The sequence below is a fragment of the Loxodonta africana genome, chromosome X, assembly GCF_030014295.1.
Source record: "Loxodonta africana isolate mLoxAfr1 chromosome X, mLoxAfr1.hap2, whole genome shotgun sequence".
NCBI lineage: Eukaryota > Metazoa > Chordata > Mammalia > Proboscidea > Elephantidae > Loxodonta > Loxodonta africana.
Genome location: NC_087369.1, coordinates 171,642,471 through 171,663,565, shown reverse-complemented (window position 1 = coordinate 171,663,565; position 21,095 = coordinate 171,642,471). Strand labels below are relative to the sequence as shown.

The 21,095-nt window shown below is 42.0% G+C and overlaps 1 long non-coding RNA gene across 3 annotated transcripts in view; it reads left to right on the top strand.

Moving 5' to 3' along the window:
• LOC111747699 (uncharacterized) overlaps positions 1 to 16,716 on the top strand; it is a 46,320-nt gene extending 29,604 nt beyond the window's left edge. For 2 of the 3 annotated variants that reach the window (XR_010319668.1, XR_010319667.1), the window contains exon 3: positions 2,228 to 16,716. This is a non-coding gene — a long non-coding RNA (uncharacterized LOC111747699). The remainder of the gene's footprint in view (positions 1 to 2,227) is intronic. The other variant, XR_010319666.1, reaches the window with a different exon arrangement.
• Positions 16,717 to 21,095: the final 4,379 nt, after the last annotated feature.

Sequence of the window (21,095 nt, the reverse complement as noted above, 5' to 3'; positions counted from 1 at the left end):
TTTTCTCTGTATTTTCTGTTATCCCTCCCTGTTCTGGTACTCCAGTCACTCGTAGGTTATTTCTCTCGATAGAGTCTCACATGATTCTTAAGTTTTCTTCATTTTTTTAAATTCTTTTTTCTGATTTTTCTTCAAATATATTAGTGTCAAGTGATTTATCTTCTTGTTCAGAAATTCTAGCTTCTGCTTGCTCAATTCTGCTCCTCTGACTTGCTATTGAGTTATCTAATTTTGTAATTTTATTGTTAAACTTCTGAATTTGTGATTGCCGTCTGTCTGTGGATTTTTCCAGCTTATTAAACTTTTCATTATGTTCCTGAATAATCTTTCTGATTTCTTCAGCTGCTTTATCTGTGTGTTCCTTGGCTTGTTCTGCATATTGTCTCATTTCCTTCCTGATGTCTTGAAGGGTTCTGTATATTAAACTTTTGTATTCTGCATCTGGTAATTCCAGGAATGCACTTTCATCTAGAAGATCACTGGATTCTTTGTTTTGAGAGCCTATTGAGGTGATCATGGCCTGTTTCTTTATGCAACTTGATATTGACTCTTTTCTCTAAGCCATCAATAAATTATTGTATTAGTTTATGCTTGCTTACTGTGTCGTAGCTTCTTGCTTTGTTTTGTTTTGGTATACCCCTGTGGGTTGCTTGAGTGAGCTAGCTTGATTTTTTTTCACCTTTGGAGCTCTGATGTCCTCTCACCAGCTGGCTAGAGCTGTTATCAGGTATATCAGTCTAGGAGTCCATTCATTTATCTTGTATGAATTTAGCTCAGGTTTCCAGGTAGGTGATCATCAAGTGTGTGGTATAGGCTTTGTCCTACAGTCTTAGAGGGGCTGGGGTGATTGGCGTATATACTGGTATCTGATTGCAGCAGGGGGTCATGCTCCGAACAAGGCAGGGGGCTGAGAACTGACTCCCAAGTGTATCTGAGGAAAGCATGTCCCTGTTCCCTAGAGTGTGCAGGTGCGTGGGTTCTGCAGATGGACCATGGGCACCCAGAGTTTTTGGTTGTAAGGACTGGGAGGTACCAGTTATCTTTGGACCCCTGTTGTGGGTGGCTGTGTGACCTGAGTGGAGCTACCAGTCCTTAGGTCTCTGATGTGGGTAGGTGAGGACCTTGTTTTATAGGCAAGGCAATGTCAAGCATCAAACACCCACCTCTCCATTGCACCACTGAAATGGTTGGAGTCTGCCAACAAGGGCCTATTCTCCCAAAAAAGGCCCACAAAGGTCCATGCAGAAAGGAAAGGTGCTCAAAGTCCATGGACGGTTTATGCCTGGAGAGGAGCTGCTTCTGACCTGAGCTCCCTCGGTTAGTAGTGGAGCTAGCAAATTGACTTTTCCCCCAAATGCAAATTTTTTCCTTCACCAAGGCTGGGAGGACGGCTCTAGGTGCTCACCAGGGTCTATCTCAGGCCCAGGGATTCTGCCGCTGAAGCTGGCTTGGGGGTGGGGCGGGGGCGCGGTAAAATATCCTCAATTCCTTAGCTTTTGCCGAGAGCGCCCTTCTCCTCAGGTCCAGGAGGTGTGAGTGGGCTGTGTGGCTGCTGCTTCTCCCCGAGGAAACTGCGTTCTCCCCAGGTCCCGGAGGTGTGAGCGGGCTGGGTGGCTGCTGCTTCTCCCCGAGGAAACTGCGGTCTCCCCAGGTCCCGGAGGTGTGAACAGGCTGTGCGGCTGCTGCTTCTCCCCGAGGAAACTGTGTTCTCAGGTCCCGGAGGTGTGAGCGGGCTGTGCGGCTGCTGCTTCTCCCCGAGGAAACTGCGTTCTCCCCAGGTCCCGGAGGTGTGAGCGGGCTGTGTGGCTGCTGCTTCTCCCCGAGGAAACTGCGTTCTCCCCAGGTCCCGGAGGTGTGAGCGGGCCGGGTGGCTGCTGCTTCTCCCCGAGGAAACTGCGTTCTCCCCAGGTCCCGGAGGTGTGAGCGGGCTGTGCGGCTGCTGCTTCTCCCCGAGGAACCTGCGTTCTCCCCAGGTCCCGGAGGTGTGAGCGGGCTGTGTGGCTGCTGCTTCTCCCCGAGGAAACTGCAGCCAATCGCCAGGACCAGCCCGCTGCCGCCGCTCCGGGAACGGTGCCTGAGGGCTTCCTGGGATTCAGGTCCAGTAACTCCTCTCCGCTTCTGAACGGTCTCTTCCTTCCCCTGCCCCTCAGTTCGTTGTCTAAGCTTGCCTTTGATGCTCAGGGCTCCCAGGTTGTCACAAATATACTTGTTTCACTTGTTTTTTTAGGGTCTTTGTTGTAAAGAGGGCTCAACGGAAGCGTCTGTCTATTCTGCCACCTGGGCTCCGCCTCCTCGATTCACTTTCATATCTCAAAAGTGATTGATTCAAGATACAAGCTAATCTTGTAGATTGAGTCGTGCCTCATTAACATAACTGCCTCTGACCCTGCCTCGTTAACATCATAGAGGTAAGATTTCTAGCACATAGGCAAATCCCATCAGATGACAGAATGGTGGAACAATCACACAATACTGTGAATTAAGGCCTAGCCAAGTTGGCACACATTTTTTGGGGACACAATCCAATCCATAACAGGTCCATGAAGACGGCAACGTGGCACTGGGCAGAGACAATTGCAGGATCATGGGAGCCTTGAGTGAAGTGTTGTGAGGAATTCTTTTACCAAAGTGGTCAGTCAACCACAATGTATTAGTTGAGCCTCTACTGTTTCTCCTAATTGAGTGTCTATTGTGCCAGACACATTGGTTGGCACAACGTCTATTGACTCAGATCCCTGAGATGTCAATTTAGAGCTTGCGTGGAAGACCCTCACCTTCATGTTGGGAAATGTTCACTGCCTTGAGGAGAGCGCTGAAGGGCGGGCATCCTCCAGAAGGGGGTGAGGGTCCAACTAGGGAGGGCCTCTATCCCTGTTGCTCTTTGGGAGAGGAGGACTCCTGAGTGTTCTCTGCCTCAGACTTACTGGAGACAAGGCCATCGAATGTTAGTGCTCATTTGGGGGACCCTTCACTGTATGAATGGGGAGAGTGAGCCTGAGGGAGGAGAAAGCACTTCCCCAGGCCACACAGCAAGCTGGTGACACAGCCAGGCCTAGCACTCAGATCTCCTGACAATAGCTGTGGAAGAGAAGAAAGGAGAAGAGAAGGCATAAAGGTTGTTTGATGAAGAGAAGATGTCTGAATTCCTCTTGCATGTTGTTTATGGGCCATTTGATGAGTTGTCGGCCCAAAGTTAGGAAGCATCCTCTCTCTCTCTCTTTTTTTACATCTAGACAGAAAGGAGAGAAAAATAAGAGTCTAGAAAATAAGGAGAAATGAAATAGAAAACATTATTTATAAGAGCCCCTTACCGCTGAATCACAAAATTGAAAATGATTGGTATAAATGGCTTTCATTGAATAAGGGCAAAGTAGCTCTCGTATGGACTTTTCTATTGGCAAAAAAACCACTGTGCTTGGTCCAAGCACTTTGGCCAAAGAACATTTGCCCTTGTTAAAACAAAGGCATGCTTGGCTTGCTGTAGGACCAGATTTCCTTATTTCTCCCCTGTATTTGCCCTGGAACGTGGCCATCTCCCCTGAGCGTTCTAATTGAATTGATCTCTAAGACCATGGCGTATATGTTCATTTGTTTTAACTTGACTCTGATACCTTCCTCCGTTAAACTTTAAATGAAGTTGTAATTATTTTTAAAAATATAAATTGCAAAGTGTGCTGGCAATTCATAATTACTTCGCAATGCATCAGGATGAGCCAGTAAAGGTGGTCCTCTTTTCTTTTCCCCTTTGCGTTCTGTATTGCTGCCTTGTGTGTTTCTCATTTAGGACTTGTTAGTGTAAATCTCCCTCATACATCATTGGAAGCGTTAGGATTTCTAGAGGAGGAATGTCATCTGCCTTGGGCTCTCTAAGAGAGAGTGGATGATGTCGGGTTTTCTACCTCTCATTGCTACTGTCCTTAGTGGAAAGGCATTTCTCTAATAAGCTATCATATTTGGAAAAGCAGGGTTCTGCTAGCGCTGTATATTATACCAATGTGGGGCGTTTTTCTGCACTTTCTGTGGCATCCCCAGGCTCCTCCCCAGGCTCAGCCTCGTGGCAATGGATCTTTCGTGGGCAGGAGAAGGCAGTTAACCTCTGCTCTGCTCCTTTCCTTTGGAGCCCAGCACGTAAAGAGTCTTTTCTTTTATACTCTCTCAGAGATCCGCAAACAGTATTTTTAATGGATTATTATTAATGGATGTTTGCAGCTGTTTCTTCTCATTTTGAGTCGTGCCACATCAGAAAATGAAGGTCCAGAAGGCTTGATTCCATCCATGTCATTAAGGTTGACTCTATTTTGAGGAGGCGGCTCTTCCCTAGTCATCTTTTGAGTGCCTTGCAACCTCGGGGGCTCATCTTCCAGCATTACATCAGACAATGTTCCGCTGCTATTTATAAGGTTTTCACTGGCTAATGCTTTTTAGAATTAGACTGCCAGGCCCTTCTTCCTGGTCTGTCTTAGTCTGGAAGCTCAGCTGAAACCTGTCCTCCATGGGTGACCCTGCTGGTATCTCAATACCAGTGGCATAGCTTCCAGCATCACAGCAACACGCAAGCCCCCACAGTACGACAAACTGACAGATACGAGGGAGTCTCGTTTACTAGCTCTATTTTCTTTCTCTGCTATTCCTCTAAGAATGTCAGACTAAATTACATCAGATGCTTCTGTCTTGATAAGATATGATACCTCTGCTCCATCCTCTCTCACCATTCAGCTTGTCCTCCTGTCTTGAACAGGAAGGAGCTTCGTTTGGTATGATTTGTGTTTGAAGAAGCCGTATTGACTACTGTTTATCACTCGGGTTTTCCCTAGGTACTCATAAATGACTGCCTTAATAACTGTCCTCACAGCTTACCAGATATTGAAATTAAATTTGTGACTTTAATTCCCTGAGTTCTCTGAGGACTTTTTTTTTTTTTATGAAAAACGGAACAAGGCGGTTTCATGACTCATCACCACTCTTACCGTAATAGAGCAGTGTGAAAAAGAAGAACAAATCTGCAGGGAAACCAATTTCAGTTTTTGCCTTCCAAATGATTATTATAAAAATTAGCAAATAAAATTATTTTTGAAATATGAAAAGACATCCTGTTAAAACTATTTATTGCACTCATACATATTTTTAAGTGTCATGCAGATGCCTAGAAAATGTTAATCCACTAGTTTATAGTCCTTACTTTATGCTGGCAACTGGAAATTGAGTCTTTTTATATTCGGATTGTTGCACAGTTGAAAAACAGCTGAATAATGGCACTTTTGAAAAGGTTATTTTCTAAGTACTGTCGGTGGGCCATATGCTAAGGTACTCTTTCAGGTTGCTGAGGCAACCCGCTTGCAATTGCTGTTCATATGTCCAGCTCCCCAATAATGCACTGACCTGAGACCCTCACCGAATGCAGTACAGGTGCACTGTCGGTGGACTGTAGGTGGGCTATACCTACCTCTCCGTCTTTGGAAATGACTGGCAAGAGATCAATGAGCGTTTGATAGCAGTCAGTAGAATGCCTTGAAAGAGACGGATGCATAGAGCATTCACTGAACAACACCAAGAGCTTTGGTGGGGTTTAGGTTTCTAAAGTTGCCTAGCCAAGAGTCTGTGTATTACGGAAGCTAAGAATGTGTGGGCCAGCCAACTATCCATCAGTCATGGTAGAGGAGTAATCAGTTTTCCATCGCCTGAAGCAGTTTGGATCCAGCGAGCAACATGCTGATGCTGCAGTCCCTTTCCTTGATGTTTCATTGGAAAGTGGTAAGGCGTCTTTCCTTTCTGAGCGGGTACCTCCATCCCCTTTCCAATGGTTTTGTCTAGAGGCAAACGATGTTTAAGAGTGCTTTTGTCATGTGCTCTTTTCCATAGGTGTGGCAGATACTCTGGAAGCCGTATCATGATGCCTTTTGCTTTAGGTGCGTGTCATGACTATAATGCATAGGTCTTCAACTTGTTACTGTGAATATTTTTATTTCAAAGCCTGCCATCCAACGCCGTGCAGCAACCAAATGAGCAATGAGAAGATACCACACTATGTCATCCCTGACTGGGATGATATTTAATATGAGAGAACATGCATTAGTTACCTACCAACTTGACAGGAATGGGTTCCAAATCTGACGCGTCATGGCCTCACTCCTCACCAATGTGTTCCTGGAAGGGGGAGCCCATGGTGAGCTTCCTTGCGTTTGTTAGTGGGAGGGAAGCCTTGGGATTCAGGGGAAAGTATCTGGATGGCCTTTTAAGAAGACATTCTATTTTCAGTGGAGTAGAAAAGTCTGCACTTGAGCCTATGGCATGTTCTTTTCTCTGGATGAACACAGTGACTGTCTTGCTCACATTTTTCTGATATTTATTCTGCATATCAGCCTCGTGAGACCCTCCCACTCTCCTGAATGAATTTCCAGGCATTACCTGCATGCTGTGTTCCTGCGGAGGGGTGGCAGTAACCTCTGCAAAGATACACCGGAGCTTCTCTGGAGAAAGCGTAAGCGCAGTGAAGTGTGTGTGGCTGTACAATTTAATGGCTCTACAGGTAATTTTTTTTTGAAGGCAGGATCTGGCATTTAATCAAATTGAGAGTCATTATGTAAATTTAATCACCTTGCAACACGCTAGTAATTTTATTGTCTCCTTTTTCTTTGTAAGTGCTTAGATACAAGTTGAGCCTGGAATTCCAGAGGTAGAGTACTGCTGATTGGAGACGTGTTGGGGAAAATGTATTGTGCAAATGAGATAGAGCCTCTTTCTTGCTCTTGATTGTGTCCTTGTATGTATACAGATATCCAACAAAGGGTTTTTAGAGTAAAGTGTGCCTGTTTAAGACTTTTTTTTTTAATGGACTATATGAAATCTGTTTGTGTCAATTGGAAAACTTTTATACCGAGTGAGATGTGGTTCAAACTCACCCTAACCCATGGGTCTTCACACCAGTGTAACCCCTTTGGGCTTGGCCTCTGGTCACTGGAATGCTATTTGATGTTGGATTACTTATGCTGTAAAGTCTACTTAAAATTGGACATAGTATTTCCATTTGTCAACAGCAATTTTTTAAAATTGAACTTTAGATAAAGGTTTACAGAACAAAGTAGTTTCTCATCAAACAATTAGTACACACATTGTTATATGGTATTGGTTAACAACCTCACAACATGTCAACACTCTCCCTTCTTAACCCTGGGTTCCCTATTACCAGCTTTCCTGTTCCCTCCTACTTTCCAGTCCCTGCCTCAGGGCTGGTGCGCCCCTTTCGTCTTGTTTTGTTCCATGGTCATGTTCAATCTTTGGCTGAAGAGTGAACCTCATGACCTCATTACTGAGCTGGAAGGGTGTCTAGGGGCCATACTCTCAGGGTTTCTCCAGCCTCTGTCAGGCCAGCAAGTCTAGTCTTTCTTTTTGAGTTAGAATTTTGTTCTACATTTTTCTCTAGCCCTGTCCGGGACCCTGTATTGTGATCCCTGTCAGAGCAGTCAGTGGTGGGAGCCAGGCACCATCTGGTTGTACTGGACTCAGTCTGGTGCAGGCCGTGGTAGATGTGGTCCATTAGTCCTTTGGACTAATCTTTCCCTTGTGTCTTTAGTTTTCTTCATTCTCCCTTGCTTCCGAAGGGGTTAGACCAGTGGAGTGTCTTAAATGGCCACTTACAGGCTTTTAAGACCCCAGACACTACTCACCAAAGTAAAATGTAGAACATTTTCTTTATAAACTATGTTACGCCAATTGAGCTAGATGTTCCCCACGACCAATAATTTGGTCCATGGGGGAATTTTGATGTGTCTGTAGAGCTTCCATGACCTTGCCTTGTACAAGTTGTGCTGCCTTCCCCAGTACTGTCTTACTCTTCACCAAAGCTACCACATATCTATCGTCTATTTAGTGTTTTTCCATCCCTACCCCTCCCCTCCCTCATAACCATCAAAGATTGTTTCTTTTTGTGTGTGAACCTTTTCATGAGTTTCTATAGTTGTGGTCTCATACAATATTTGTCCTTTCATGATTGCCCTATTTTACTCAGCATAATGCCCTCGAGATTCATCCATATTATAAGATGCTTCACAGATTCATCTTTGTTCTTTATTGCTGGGTAATACTCCCTTGTGTGTATGTATCACCGTTTGTTTATCCATTCATCTGTTGGTGGACATCTAGGTTGTTTCCATCTTTTTGCTATTGTGAACAGTGCTGCAGTGAACATGAATGTGCATATGTCTATTCATGTGATGACTCATTTCTCTAGGATATATTCCTAGGAGTGGGATTGTTAAATCATATGGTATTTATATTTCTAGCTTTTTAAGGAAGTGCCATATCGATTTCCAAAGTGGTTGTACCATTTTGCATTCCCACCGGCAGTGCATAAGAGCTCCAATCACCCCGCAGCCTCTTGAACATTTATTATTTTCTGTTTCTTTGTTTTTTTTTTATTCGTGCCAGTAATGGCGGGGTGACATAGTATCTCATTGTGGTTTTGATTTGCATTCCAGAGCATTTCCTCATGTGTCTGTTAGCCACTTGAATGTCTTCTTTGGTGAAGTGTCTGTTCATTTCCTTTGCCCATTTTTTAATTGGATTTTTGTCTTTTTGTTGTAGAAGTGTTGGATTTTCTTGTAGATTTAGAGATTACAACTTTGTCAGATTTGTAATAGCCAAATTTTTTTTCCCAGTCTGTAGGTTCTCTTTATACTCTTTTAGTGAAGTCTTTTGATGAGTATAAGTGTTTAATTTTTGGAAGATTCCAGTTACCTAGCTTATCTTCTGGAGTTTGTTTGTTTGTATGGTTTGTATCCTTTTAATGCCATGTATTAGGGCCTCTAGTGTTGATCCTAATTTTTTCTTCTATGATCTTTATAGTTTTATATTTAGGTCTTTGATCCATTTTGAGTTAGTTTTTGTGTATGGTGTGAGGTATAGGTCCTGTTTCATTTTTTTGCAGATGGACATCCAGTTTTGCCAGCACCATTTGTTAAAAAGACAGTCTTTTCCTCATTTTATGGACTTTGGGCCCTTGTCAAAGGTCAAGTGACCTTGGCTTCACTAAGGATGACATTCAGGTAGCTAACAGATACATGAGGAAATTCTTACGACCATTAACCATTAGAGAAATTCAAAACTACAATGAGATTCCATCTCACTCCAACAAGGCTGGCATTAATCCAAAAAACACAAAATCATAAGTGTTGGAGAGGTTGTGGAGAGACTGGAACACTTATACATTGCTGGTGGGAATGTAAAATGGCATTGGAATAGAATTGGAAATAGATTTGGCAGTTCCTTAAAAAGCTAGAAATAGAACTATCATACGATCCAGCAATCCTGCTCCTTGGAATATATCCTAGAGAAATAAGAGCCTTTACACGAACAGACATATGCACACCCATGTTCATTGCAGCAGTGTTTACAATAGCAAAAAGATGGAAGCAACCAAAGTGCCCATCAACGGATGAATGGATAAATTATGGTATATTCACACAATGGAATACTATACATCAATAAAGAACAATGATGAATCCGGGAAACATTTCGTAACATGGAAGAATCTGGAAGACATCATGCTGAGTGAAATTAGTCAGTTGCAAAATGACAAATATTGTATGAGCCCACTATTATAAGAACTCAAGAAATAGTTTAAACACAGAAGAAAATATTCTCTGATGGTTACGAGAGTGGGGTGGGAGGGAGGAAGAGGAGTATTCACTAATTAGATAGTAGATAGGAACTACTTTAGGTGAAGGGAAAGATAGCACATAATACAGGGGAGGTCAGCACAACTGGACTAAACCAAAAGCAAAGAAGTTTCCTGAATAAACTGAACGCTTCAAAGGCCAGCGTAGCAGGGGCGGGGGTTTGGGGACCATGGTTTTGGGGGACATCTGGGTCAACTGGCATAATAAAATCTATTAAGAAATCATTCTGTGTTCCACTTTGGAAAATGGTGTCTGGGGTCTTAAACACTAGCAAGTGGCCATCTAAGATGCATCAATTGGTCTCGACCCACCTGGAGAAGAAGAGAATGAAGAACACCAAAGACTCAAGATAATTATCAGCCCACGAGACAGAAAGGGTCACATAAACCGGAGACTATATCAGCCTGAGATCAGAAGAACTAGGTAGTGCCCGGCTACAATCAAGGACTGCCCTGACAGGGAACACAACAGAGAACCACTGAGGGAGCAGGAGAGCAGTGGGATGCAGACCTCAAATTCTTGTCAAAAGACCAGACTTAATGGTCTGACTGAGACTAGAGGGACCCCAGAGGTCATGGTCCCCAGAACTTCTGTTAGCCCAAGACAGGAACCATTCCCAAAGCCAACTCTTCAGACAGGGATTGGACTGGACTATAAGATAGAAAATGATACTGGTGAGGAGTGAGCTTCTTGGATCAAGTAGACACATGAGACTATGTGGGCAACTCCTGTCTAGGGGGGAGATGTGAAGGCAGAAGGGGACAGAAGCTGGCTGAATGGACACGAAAATAGAGGGTGGGTCAGGCGCACCATAGCCCTCAAAGTGACATCTTTGCTTTTTAACCCTTTAAAGAGGTCTTTTGTAGCAGATTTGCCCAATGCACTATGTTGTTTGACTTCTTGACTGCTGCTTCCATAGATGTTGGTTGTGGATCCAAGTACAATGAAATACTTGACAAGTTCAGTCTTTCCTCCGTTCATCGTGATGTTGCTTATTGGTCCAGTTGTGAGGATTTTTCTTTTCTTTATGTTGAAGTGTAATCCATACTGAAGGCTGTAGTCTTTGATCTTCATCAGTAAGTGCTTCAAGTCCTCTTTGCTTTCAGGAAGCAAGGTTGTGTCATCTTTGTATCATAGGTTGTTAATGAGTCTTCCTGCAGTCCTGATGCTGCATTCTTCTTCTTCATATAGTCCAGCTTCCCAGATTATTTGCTCAGCATGCAGATTGAGTAGGTATGGTGAAAGGATACAACCCTGACTCACACATTTCCTGACTCTAAACCATGCAGTAACCCATTGTTCTGTTTGAATTGTTCTTGGTCTATGTACAGGTTCCTCATGAGTACAATTAAGTGCTTTGGAATTCCCATTCTTCACAGTGTTATCCGTAGTTTATGATCCACACAGTCGAATGTCTTTGCATAGTCAATATAACACAGGTAAACATCTTTCTGGTGTTCTCTGCTTTTAGCTAAATTCCATCTGATATCACCAATGGTATCCCTTGTTCTGTGTCCTCTTCTGGATCCAGCTTGAATTTCTGACAGTTCCCTGTAGATATACTCTACAACCACTTTTGAATGATCTTCAGCAAAATTTTATTTGTGTGTGATATTAATGATATTGTTCAATAATTTTTGCATTCTTTTCGATCACCTATCTTTGGAATGGGCACCAGTATGGATCTATTCTAGTTGGTGGGCCAGATAGCTCTGTTCCAAATTTCTTGGCATCGATGTGTGAGTGCTTCCAGTGCTGCATCCTTTTGTTGAAACATCTCAGTTGGTATTCTGTCAATTCCTGGAGCCTTGATTTTTGCCAGTGCCTTCAGTGCAGCTTGGACTTCTTCCTTCAATACCACTGGTTCTTGATCACATGCAACCTCCTGAAATGGTTTAACGTCGACCAATTCTTTTTGGTACAGTGACTCCATGTATTCCTTCTATCTTCTTTTGATGCTTCCTGCGTCATTCAATATTTTGCCCACAGAATCCTTCACTATTCCAACTCAAGGCTTTAATTTTTTTCTTTAGTTCTTTCAGCTTGAGATATGATGAGTGTGTTCTTCCCTTTTGGCTTTCTAACTCCAGGTCTTTGCATGTGTCATTATAATACTTTATTTTGTCTTCTTGAGTCACCCTTTGAAATCTTATGCTCAGCTCTTTTACTTCATCATTTGCTTTAGCTACTCTATGTTCAAGAGCAAATTTCAGAGTCTCCTCGACATCGATTTTGATCTTTTTCTTTCTTTCCTGTCGTTTTAATGACCTTTTTCTTTCTTCATATATGATATCCTTGATATCCCACAACTCGTCTGGTCTTTGGTCATTAGTGTTCAATGCATCAAATCTATTCTTGAGATGGTCTCCGAATTCAGGTGGGATATGCTCAAGGTTGTATTTTGTCTCTCGTGAACTTGATTTAATTTTCTTCAGCTTCAACTTGAAGGTGCATATAAGGAATTGATGGTTTATTCTGCAGTCGTCCTCTGTCCGTATTCTGACAGATGATACTGAGTTTCTCCATAGTCCCTTTCCACAGACATAGTTGATTTGATTCCTGTGTATTCCATCCGGTAAAGTCCATGTGTATAGTCACCATTTATGTTGTTGAAAAAAAAGTATTTGCAATGAATAAGTCATTGGTCTTGGAAAATTCTGTTATACTATCTTTAGAGTCGTTTCTATCACCAAGGTCATATTTTTCAACTACCAATCCTTCTTTGTTTCCAACTTTTGCATTCCAATCGCCAGTAATATCAGTGCATCTTGATTGTGTGTTTGATCAATTTCAGACTTCAGAAGTTGGTAAAAACCTTCAATTTCTTCATCTTTGGCATTAGTGGTTGGTACATAAACTTGAATAATAGTTGTATGAACTGGTCCTCCTTGTAGGTATATGGATATTATCCTATCACTGACAGCGTTGTACTTCAGGATAGATCTTGAAATCTTCTTTTTGATGATGAATGTGACGCCATACCTCTTCAATTTGTCCTTACTGGCAGAGTAGACCATATGATTTTCTGATTCAAAGTGGCCAACACCAATCGATTTCAGCCCACTAATGCCTAGAATGTTGATATTTTTGCAGTCCATTTCATTTTGAAGAATTCCATTTTTTCTGCATTCATACTTCGTACACTCTACATTCTGATTATTAATGCTTGTTTGCAGCTGTTTCTTCTCATTTTGAGTCATGCCACATCAGCTAATTAAGGTCCCAAAAAGCTTTACTCCATCCATGTCTTTAAGGTTGACTCTGTTTTGAGGAGATGGCTCTTCCCCAGTCATATTTTGCGTGCCTTCCAACCTGAGGGGCTTATCTTATGGTACTATGTCAGACAACATTCCACTGCTACTCATAAGGTTTTCACTGGCCAATTTTTAAAAAATGTTTTATTTATTTTTTACTGTGCTTTAGATGAAGGTTTATGGAGCAAATTAGTTTCTCATTAAACAATTAATACACATATTATTTTGTGACATTGGTTGTCAGCCCCAGTCTCCCATTCTCAACCCTGAGTTCCCCATTACCAGCTTTCCTGTTCCCTCCTGCCTTCTTGTCCTTGCCCCAGGGTTGGTTTGCCCATTTAGTCTCATTTTGTTTTATGTGCCTGTCTAATCTTTGGCTGAAGGATGAACCTCAGCAGTGACTTCAGTACTGAGTTAAAAGGGTGTCCAGGGGCCAAACTCTTGGGGTTGGCCAAATTTTTTAGAAGGAGCTTGCCAGGTCCATCTTTCTAGTCTGTCTTAGTCTGGAAGCTCCACTGAAACCTGTCCACCATGGGTGACCCTGCTGGTTTTTGAAATACCAGTGGCATAGCTTCCAGCATAACAGCAACACACAAGCCCCCACAGTATGACAAACTGACAGACAAGTGGTGGTCAACGTAATTAATGTCAGTAAATTGTACACTTAATATGGTTAAAGAGGCATTTCTTGATATATGTATATTATGATAATCAGATTTTTTTAGAAAGGCAATATCTGGAGATACATACCTATGAAAACATACCTTTTGTCTTTTTTAAGCAATCATACACAGAAATGATACTACTGCAGATTGTTATCATGGTGATTATTACAACTTGGTGATGGCTTATCTTAATTGTAGGTTCATCTCTTTGTATGGATGAACATACCTCTGGAAGGGTGAATGTACAACCTAAACCCAATATAATGAAAGTAGAGTCACTAACATTAGTGTGAAAAATCTAATTAAAAGTTATAATCGAGGTGGTCTGCTGAGTCAAAAAAAAAAAACTGTAGTTACAAACTTAGATGTTCCTGAGTGTCAGTCTTCTTAAATCACATGTCTTATGATGAATGCAACTACTCTGAAAGAATGACAACAAACTGAACAGAGTGTACCTGACAAAGCAGAATTAATGAGCCAGTCAGAACAATAATTGAAAACAAGCTAGAATATCATCGAAGAGCTAAAGGAGGATGTTGGTAACGTGAAGCAGGAATGGACAGTTACAAAGAATTATTCCAAAATACTAAAAATATAAGACTTCAAATAAATACCTTGATGGGGGGATTAATAACAGAATGCATACATGTGAAGAATGAATTAATAAACTGGAATACCAGGTTGAATAACTCTCTCCAAAGGCACTAGGAAGGGATAAAGAAATGGAAAATATGGGGGAAAAGGTAATAGACATGGAGGATGGGATGAGAGGTGTTAATTCAGTATAATAAGGGCCTCAGAAGGAGAGGAAAAAAAAGTATCAACACTCGCCCTTTCTTGACCTTAGGTTCCCCATTACCAGCTTTCTTGTGCCCTCCTGGCTTCTTGTCCTTGCCCCTGGGTTGGCACATCCATTGGTCTTATTTTGTTTTGTTTATGGGCCTGTCTGTTCATTCAAAAAAAAAAAAAACTGTGGTTACAACCTTAGATGTTGCTGAGCATCGGTCCTCTTAAATCACATGCTTTATGAGGGGGTAAGTAATTGAACATAACAACGACTGTAAGGATGGCGCAGGACGGGCCAGTGTTTCGTTCTGTTGTGCATAGGGTCGCTATGAGTCAGAACCGACTCGACAGCACCTAACAACAACAACAAAGTATTTGAAGAAATAAAGACCAAGTATTTCTTAGTCTTAAAGGAGTATGAAAGACCTTAGTTTGAAAGCATTCACAATTTACAAAACAGAATATGAAAGATCAAATCTATATCTGTTGTTGTTGTTGTTAGGTGCTGTCGAGTCGGTTCTGAAACATAGCGACCCTATGCACAACAGAACGAAACACTGCCCGGTCCTGGACCATCCTTACAATTGTTCTTATGCTTGAGCTCATTGTTGCAGCCACTGTGTCAATCCACCTCGTTGAGGGTCTTCCTCTTTTCCGCTGACCCTGTACTCTGCCAAGCATGATGTCCTTCTCCAGGGACTCATCCCTCCTGACAACATGTCCAAAGTATGTAAGACGCAGTCTTGCCTTGCCTTTAAGGAGCATTCTGGCCACACTTCTTCCAAGACAGATTTGTTCGTTCTTTTGGCAGTCCATGGTATATTCAATATTCTTCACCAACACCACAATTCAAAGGAGTCAACTCTTCTTCCGTCTTCCTTGTTCATTGTCCAGCCTTCACACGCATATGATGTGATTGAAAATACCATGGATTGGGTCAGGCGCACCTTACTCTTCAGGGTGACATCCTTGCTCTTCAACAATTTGGAGAGGTCCTTTGCAGCAGATTTGCTCAATGCAATGCATCTTTTGATTTCTTGACTGCTGCTTCCATGGGTGTTGATTGTGGATCCAAGTAAAATGAAATCCTTGACAACTTCAGTCTTTTCTCCCTTTATCATGATGTTGCTCATTGGTCCATTTGTGAGGATTTTCATTTTCTTTATGTTGAGGTGTAATCCGTACTGAAGGCTGTGGTCTTTGATCTTCATTAGTAAGTGCTTCAAGTCTTCTTCACTTTCAGCAAGCAAGGTTGTGTCATCTGCATAATGCAGGTTGTTAATGAGTCTTCCTCCAACCCCGATGCCCTGTTCTTCTTCGTATAGTCCCCAGCTTCTTACATTATTTGTTCAGCATACAGATTAAATAGGTATGGTGAAAGAATGCAACTTGACGCACACCTTTCCTGACGTTAAACCAATCAGTATCCCCTTGTTCTGTCCGAACAACTGCCTCTTGATCCATGTAAAGGTTCCTCATGAGCACAATTAAGCGTTCTGGAATTCCCATTCTTCGCAGTGTTATCCATAGTTTGTTATGATCCACACAGTGGAATGCCTTTGCATAATCAATAAAACACAGGTAAACATCCTTCTGGTATTCTCTGTTATCAGCCAGGATCCATCTGACATCAGCAATGATATCCCTGGTTCCACGTCCTCTTCTGAAACCAGCCTGAATTTCTGGCAGTTCCCTGTAGATATACTGCTGCCGCTGTTTTTGAATGATCGTCAGCAAAATTTTGCTTGCATGTGATATTAATGATATTGTTCTATAATTTCCACGTTTGGTTGGATCACCTTTCTTGGGAATAGGCATAAATATGGATCTCTTCCAGTCAGTTGGCCAGGAAGCTGTCTTCCCTATTTCTTGGCATAGACGAGTGAGCGCCTCCAGCGCTGCATCTGTTTGTTGAAACATCTCAGTTGATATTCCATCAATTCCTGGAGCCTTGTTTTTTGCCAGTGCCTTCAGGTGAGCTTGGACTTCTTCCTTCAGTACCATCAGTTCCTGATCATATGCCACCTCTTGAAATGGTTGAATATCAATTAATTCTTTTTGGTATAATGACTCTGTGTATTCCTTCCATCTTCTTTTGATGCTTCCTGCGTCGTTTAATATTTTCCTCATGGAATCCTTCACTATTGCAACTCGAGGCTTGAATTTTTTCTTCAGTTCTTAAAGCTTGAGAAACGCCGAGCGTGTTCTTCCCTTTTGGTTTTCCATCTCCAGCTCTTTGCACATGTCATTATAATACTTTACTTTGTCTTCTCGAGATGCCCTTTGAAATCTTCTGTTCAGTTCTTTTACTTCATCAATTCTTCCTTTTGCTTTAGCTGCTCGACGCTCAAAAGCAAGTTTCAGAGTCTCCTCTGACATCCATCTTGGTCTTTTCTTTCTTTCCTGTCTTTTCAGTGACCTCTTGCTTTCTTCATGGATGATGTCCTTGATGTCATTCCACAACTCATCTGGTCTTCGGTCACTAGTGTTCAATGCATCAAATCTATTGTTCAAATGGTCTCTAAATTCAGGTGGGATATGCTCAAGGTCATATTTTGGCTCTTGTGGACTTGCTCTTATTTTCTGCAGTTTCAGCTTGAACTTGCATATGAGCAATTGATGGTCTGTTCCACAGTTGGCCCCTGGCCTTGTTCTGATTGATGATATTGAGCTTTTCCATCATCTCTTTCCACAGATGTAGTCAATTTGATTTCTGTGTGCTCCATCTGGCAAGGTCTATGTGTATAGTTGCCATTTACATTGGTGAAGAAGGTATTTGCAATGAAGAAGTCATTGGTCTTGCAAAATTCTATCATTTGATCTCCGGCATCCTTTCTGTCACAAGGCCATATTTTTCAGCTACTGATCCTTCTTCTTTGTTTCTAACTTTCACATTCCAATCACCAGTAATTATCAATGGAACTTGATTGCATGTTCGATCAATTTCAGACTGTAGCAGCTGATAAAAATCTTCTATTTCTTCATCTTTGGCCCTAGTGGTTGGCGTGTAAATTTGAATAATAGTCGTATTAACTGGTCTTCCTTGTAGGTGTATGGATATTATCCTATCACTGACAGCCTTGTACTTCAGGATAGATTTTGAAACATTCTTTTTGATGACGAATGCGACACCATTCCTCTTTGAGTTGTCATTCCCAGCATAGTAGACTATATGATTGTCCGATTCAGAATGGCCAATACCAGTCCATTTCAGCTCACTAATGCCTAGGATATCGATGTTTATGCGTTCCATTTCATTTTTGATGATTTCCAATTTTCCCAGATTCATACTTCATACATTCCAGGTTCCAATTATTAATGGATGTTTGCAGCTGTTTCTTCTCATTTTGAGTCATGCCACATCAGCAAATGAAGGTCCTGGAAGCTGTACTCCATCCACATCATTAAGGTTGACTCTACTTTGAGGAGGCAGCTCTTCCCCAGTCATCTTTTGAGTGCCTTCCAACCTGAGGGGCTCATCTTCCAGCACTATATCAGACAATGTTCTGCTGCTATTCATACAGCTTTCACTGGGTAATGCTTTTCAGAAGTAGACTGCCGGGTCCTTCTTCTTAGTCTGTCTTAGTCTGGAAGCTCAGCTGAAACCTGTCCTCCATGGGTGACCCTGCTGGTATCTGAATACCAGTGGCATAGCTTCCAGCATAACAGCAACACACAAGCCCCCACAGTATGACAAACTGACAGACATGTGGGGGCAAATCTATATCTAGACACATAAAATTTTTAGAAATATCAAAGACAAAGAGAAGACTCTAAGAGTTCCTAGCAAGAAAAAGCAGATCACCTACAAAGGAAGAAAATTAGATTGACATCTTAGTACTCAAAAGCCACCTCAGATGCAAGAAGTGGAGTGTTATTTTTCAAAGTGTTGAGGGGAAAAACTTGGAACCTAGAATTTTATACCTAGCTAAATGTCATTAAACATAAGAATGAAATATTCTCAGGCATACAAGGCCTCAGAAAGTTTATGAGACAAAGATTCTCTTTGAATTAAGCCCAATAAAACAGTACTTAAAATATTTGTAAATGAAATGACTTCCACGTGAGCTTTTCACAAGTGTTTCGGTTCGTTTCTCAGATCCATGAACTTTCCTCTTACTTTGGTGGCATTTGCAGAACTCAGTTCCAGGGAGGGAGACAGTGTCTTGAATTTGTATCTGTCTTGTAGGAACCTCAAGTCATTCATTTCTTTTATTCTGACAGCTTTATCTCTCCAGCTGAGCCTATGAATTACCCGAGGACACGATATTATTTATTTACTTCTGTATTCCTAGTGGTGCTTGTCACAGGACTCTGTACCTGGTAGGTTTCACTAAATGTCTGTGGCATGAAGGAAGGAAGAAAGAGAATGGGAGGAAGGGAAGGAGGGAGAGAATTTTGAGTCTGGATCATGAAGCTGGGGCTGCTTCCGTTCAAGAGAATAGCTGTCCTCTCCATTCTGTGTACAAAAAGTTGAGTGACATCTGAATGTGTGTCAGTAGTTTTCACAGCAGCGGACCATAGCTCTCGCATTAAGTCTGTTAGTGACTTGAGGATAACTGAGCATTATTATTTCACCACCAAAATATTAAAGGTGATCTGATTATTTTGACTCCACTTGAATTAATGATTTACTTGTTTTTTTTCAGGACTTAGTGTGATGATAGTGTCAGGAGCTCAAGCTTCCTCTGTCAATCAAGATGGGAAGTGATATGCTTGCATGGCAGTCAACATTCCCGAGGCAGGAGTAAGAAGAAAAAGTAATCCACAAGGGTTTTGTTTTGTCTGGAATTGTCAATGCATTGCCATAGTTGTTGTTGTTGTTAGGTGCCGTCGAGTCAGTTCTGACTCATAGTGACCCTATGCACAACAGAACAAAACAGTGCCTGGTCCTGCACCATCCTCATAATCGTTGCTATGCTCGAGCTCATTGTTGCAGACACTGTGTCAATCCACCTCGTTGAGGATCTTCCTCTTTTCCGCTGACCCTGTACTCTGCCAAGCATGATGTCCTTCTCTAGGGACTGATCCCTCCTGACAACATGTCCAAAGTATTTAAGACGCAGTCTCGCCATCCTTGCTTCTAAGGAGCATTCTGATTGTACTTCTTCCAAGACAGATTTGTTCGTTCTTTTTGGCAGTCCATGGTATATTCAATATTCTTTGCCAACACCACAATTCAAAGGCGTCAGTTCTTCTTCGGTCTTCCTTATTCATTGTCCAGCTTTCACATGCATACGATGCGATTGAAAATACCATGGCTTGGGTCAGGCACACCTTAGTCTTCAAGGTGACATCTTTGCTCTTCAACACTTTAAAGAGGTCCTTTGCAGCAGATTTACCAGACTAGGACAGACTAGGAAGAAGGACCCAACAGTCTACTTCTGAAAAGTATTAGCCAGTGAAAACCTTATGAATAGCAGTGGAACTTTGCTATAGAGCTGGTGGAAATCTCCCTTCCTTACTCTTCAAGAAGGCAATTATTTTTGCTCATCTGTGACTGTGTAACGAGTGCCCACTGGGTAATGCACACTTGTTGACATTCAAGCCCTAACAACTCGGCCTTGAATCAGACACCTGTAGTACCCAGGGAAGAGTTGCCTGAGTGGATAGCATTCCACACTTTTCTTTTACTTGGCATAATTTGTTAGTGTTTGGGGACAGGGAAAGCAAGAGACAGCAGGACTGAGAGGGGCATCAGAGTTATTCCTTTATTCCCTTCCATAGGGAAATGCCATCTTTGACACCCATCTCAAAAGCATTTGTATATGTTTAAAGTGTTTTCCTGTGAACTATTTTTCAACCTTTCCATAGTTATCATTTTGTTGTAAATCCGGAAGAAAAGGGGCTGAAGCAGAACAGAAAATGACAGTGGCAAGCCCCCAAAACATATATATGACACAAGTACATCCCAGAGGTCAACATTATCATCAGCAGTAAATGCCAGCAGGGTTCCTTCCCACCATCCTCTGCTCTATGCCTTCTCACCCCAATTCAGTTCTTGATCATGTGTTTTTCACATTGATTTGAGATTGTTAGCAGAGACTCTGGCATCTGTAAGTAATTGAGTAACTGCTCGGGTACTTGATATCCTTACTAAAAATTCCAGGAAAGCATGTAACATTTGGGCACCATGTAGATTTAATTCGGTAGTCATTGAGCACTGCTCAGTGCAGATCCAGCCCTGGGCAGTGCTCAGGTACACAGAGCACTGGGAATGAAGGGCCAGGGGAGGAGCTTCAAAGCAGGTGGCCTTGGGGACTCACCTGATATAATGGATAGAATTTCAGCAGGCAGAGGCATTGCTGGAGGTAGAAGAACAGCTTGAGTGAAGGTAACAAGGTGAGAAATCATAGGGTTCATTTAGGGCTAGTAGTAGTCCCGATGTATTGAGTGATTACTCTGTGCCATGCTTAGTAGCAGACCCTGTAAGCAGCAATCTAGTTTTTGACCCTACACATGAAACAGAACCTGTGGAGCCCTTAATGAAATTGATTCAGGTGGAAGCCTTTTAAAATGTTTTATTTTGAATTCATTTTAGGCTTGCAAAGTAGTTGTAAAATTAGTCGATAGAACTCCTTTGCTCCAGCTTTGCTAAATGTTAACTTCTTACACAATCAGAGCAAATTTTCAAAACCAGGAAACTAATGTTGACACAATATAATTAACTACTTTACAGACCTTATTCAAATTTCACTAATTGTCCCACTAATGTC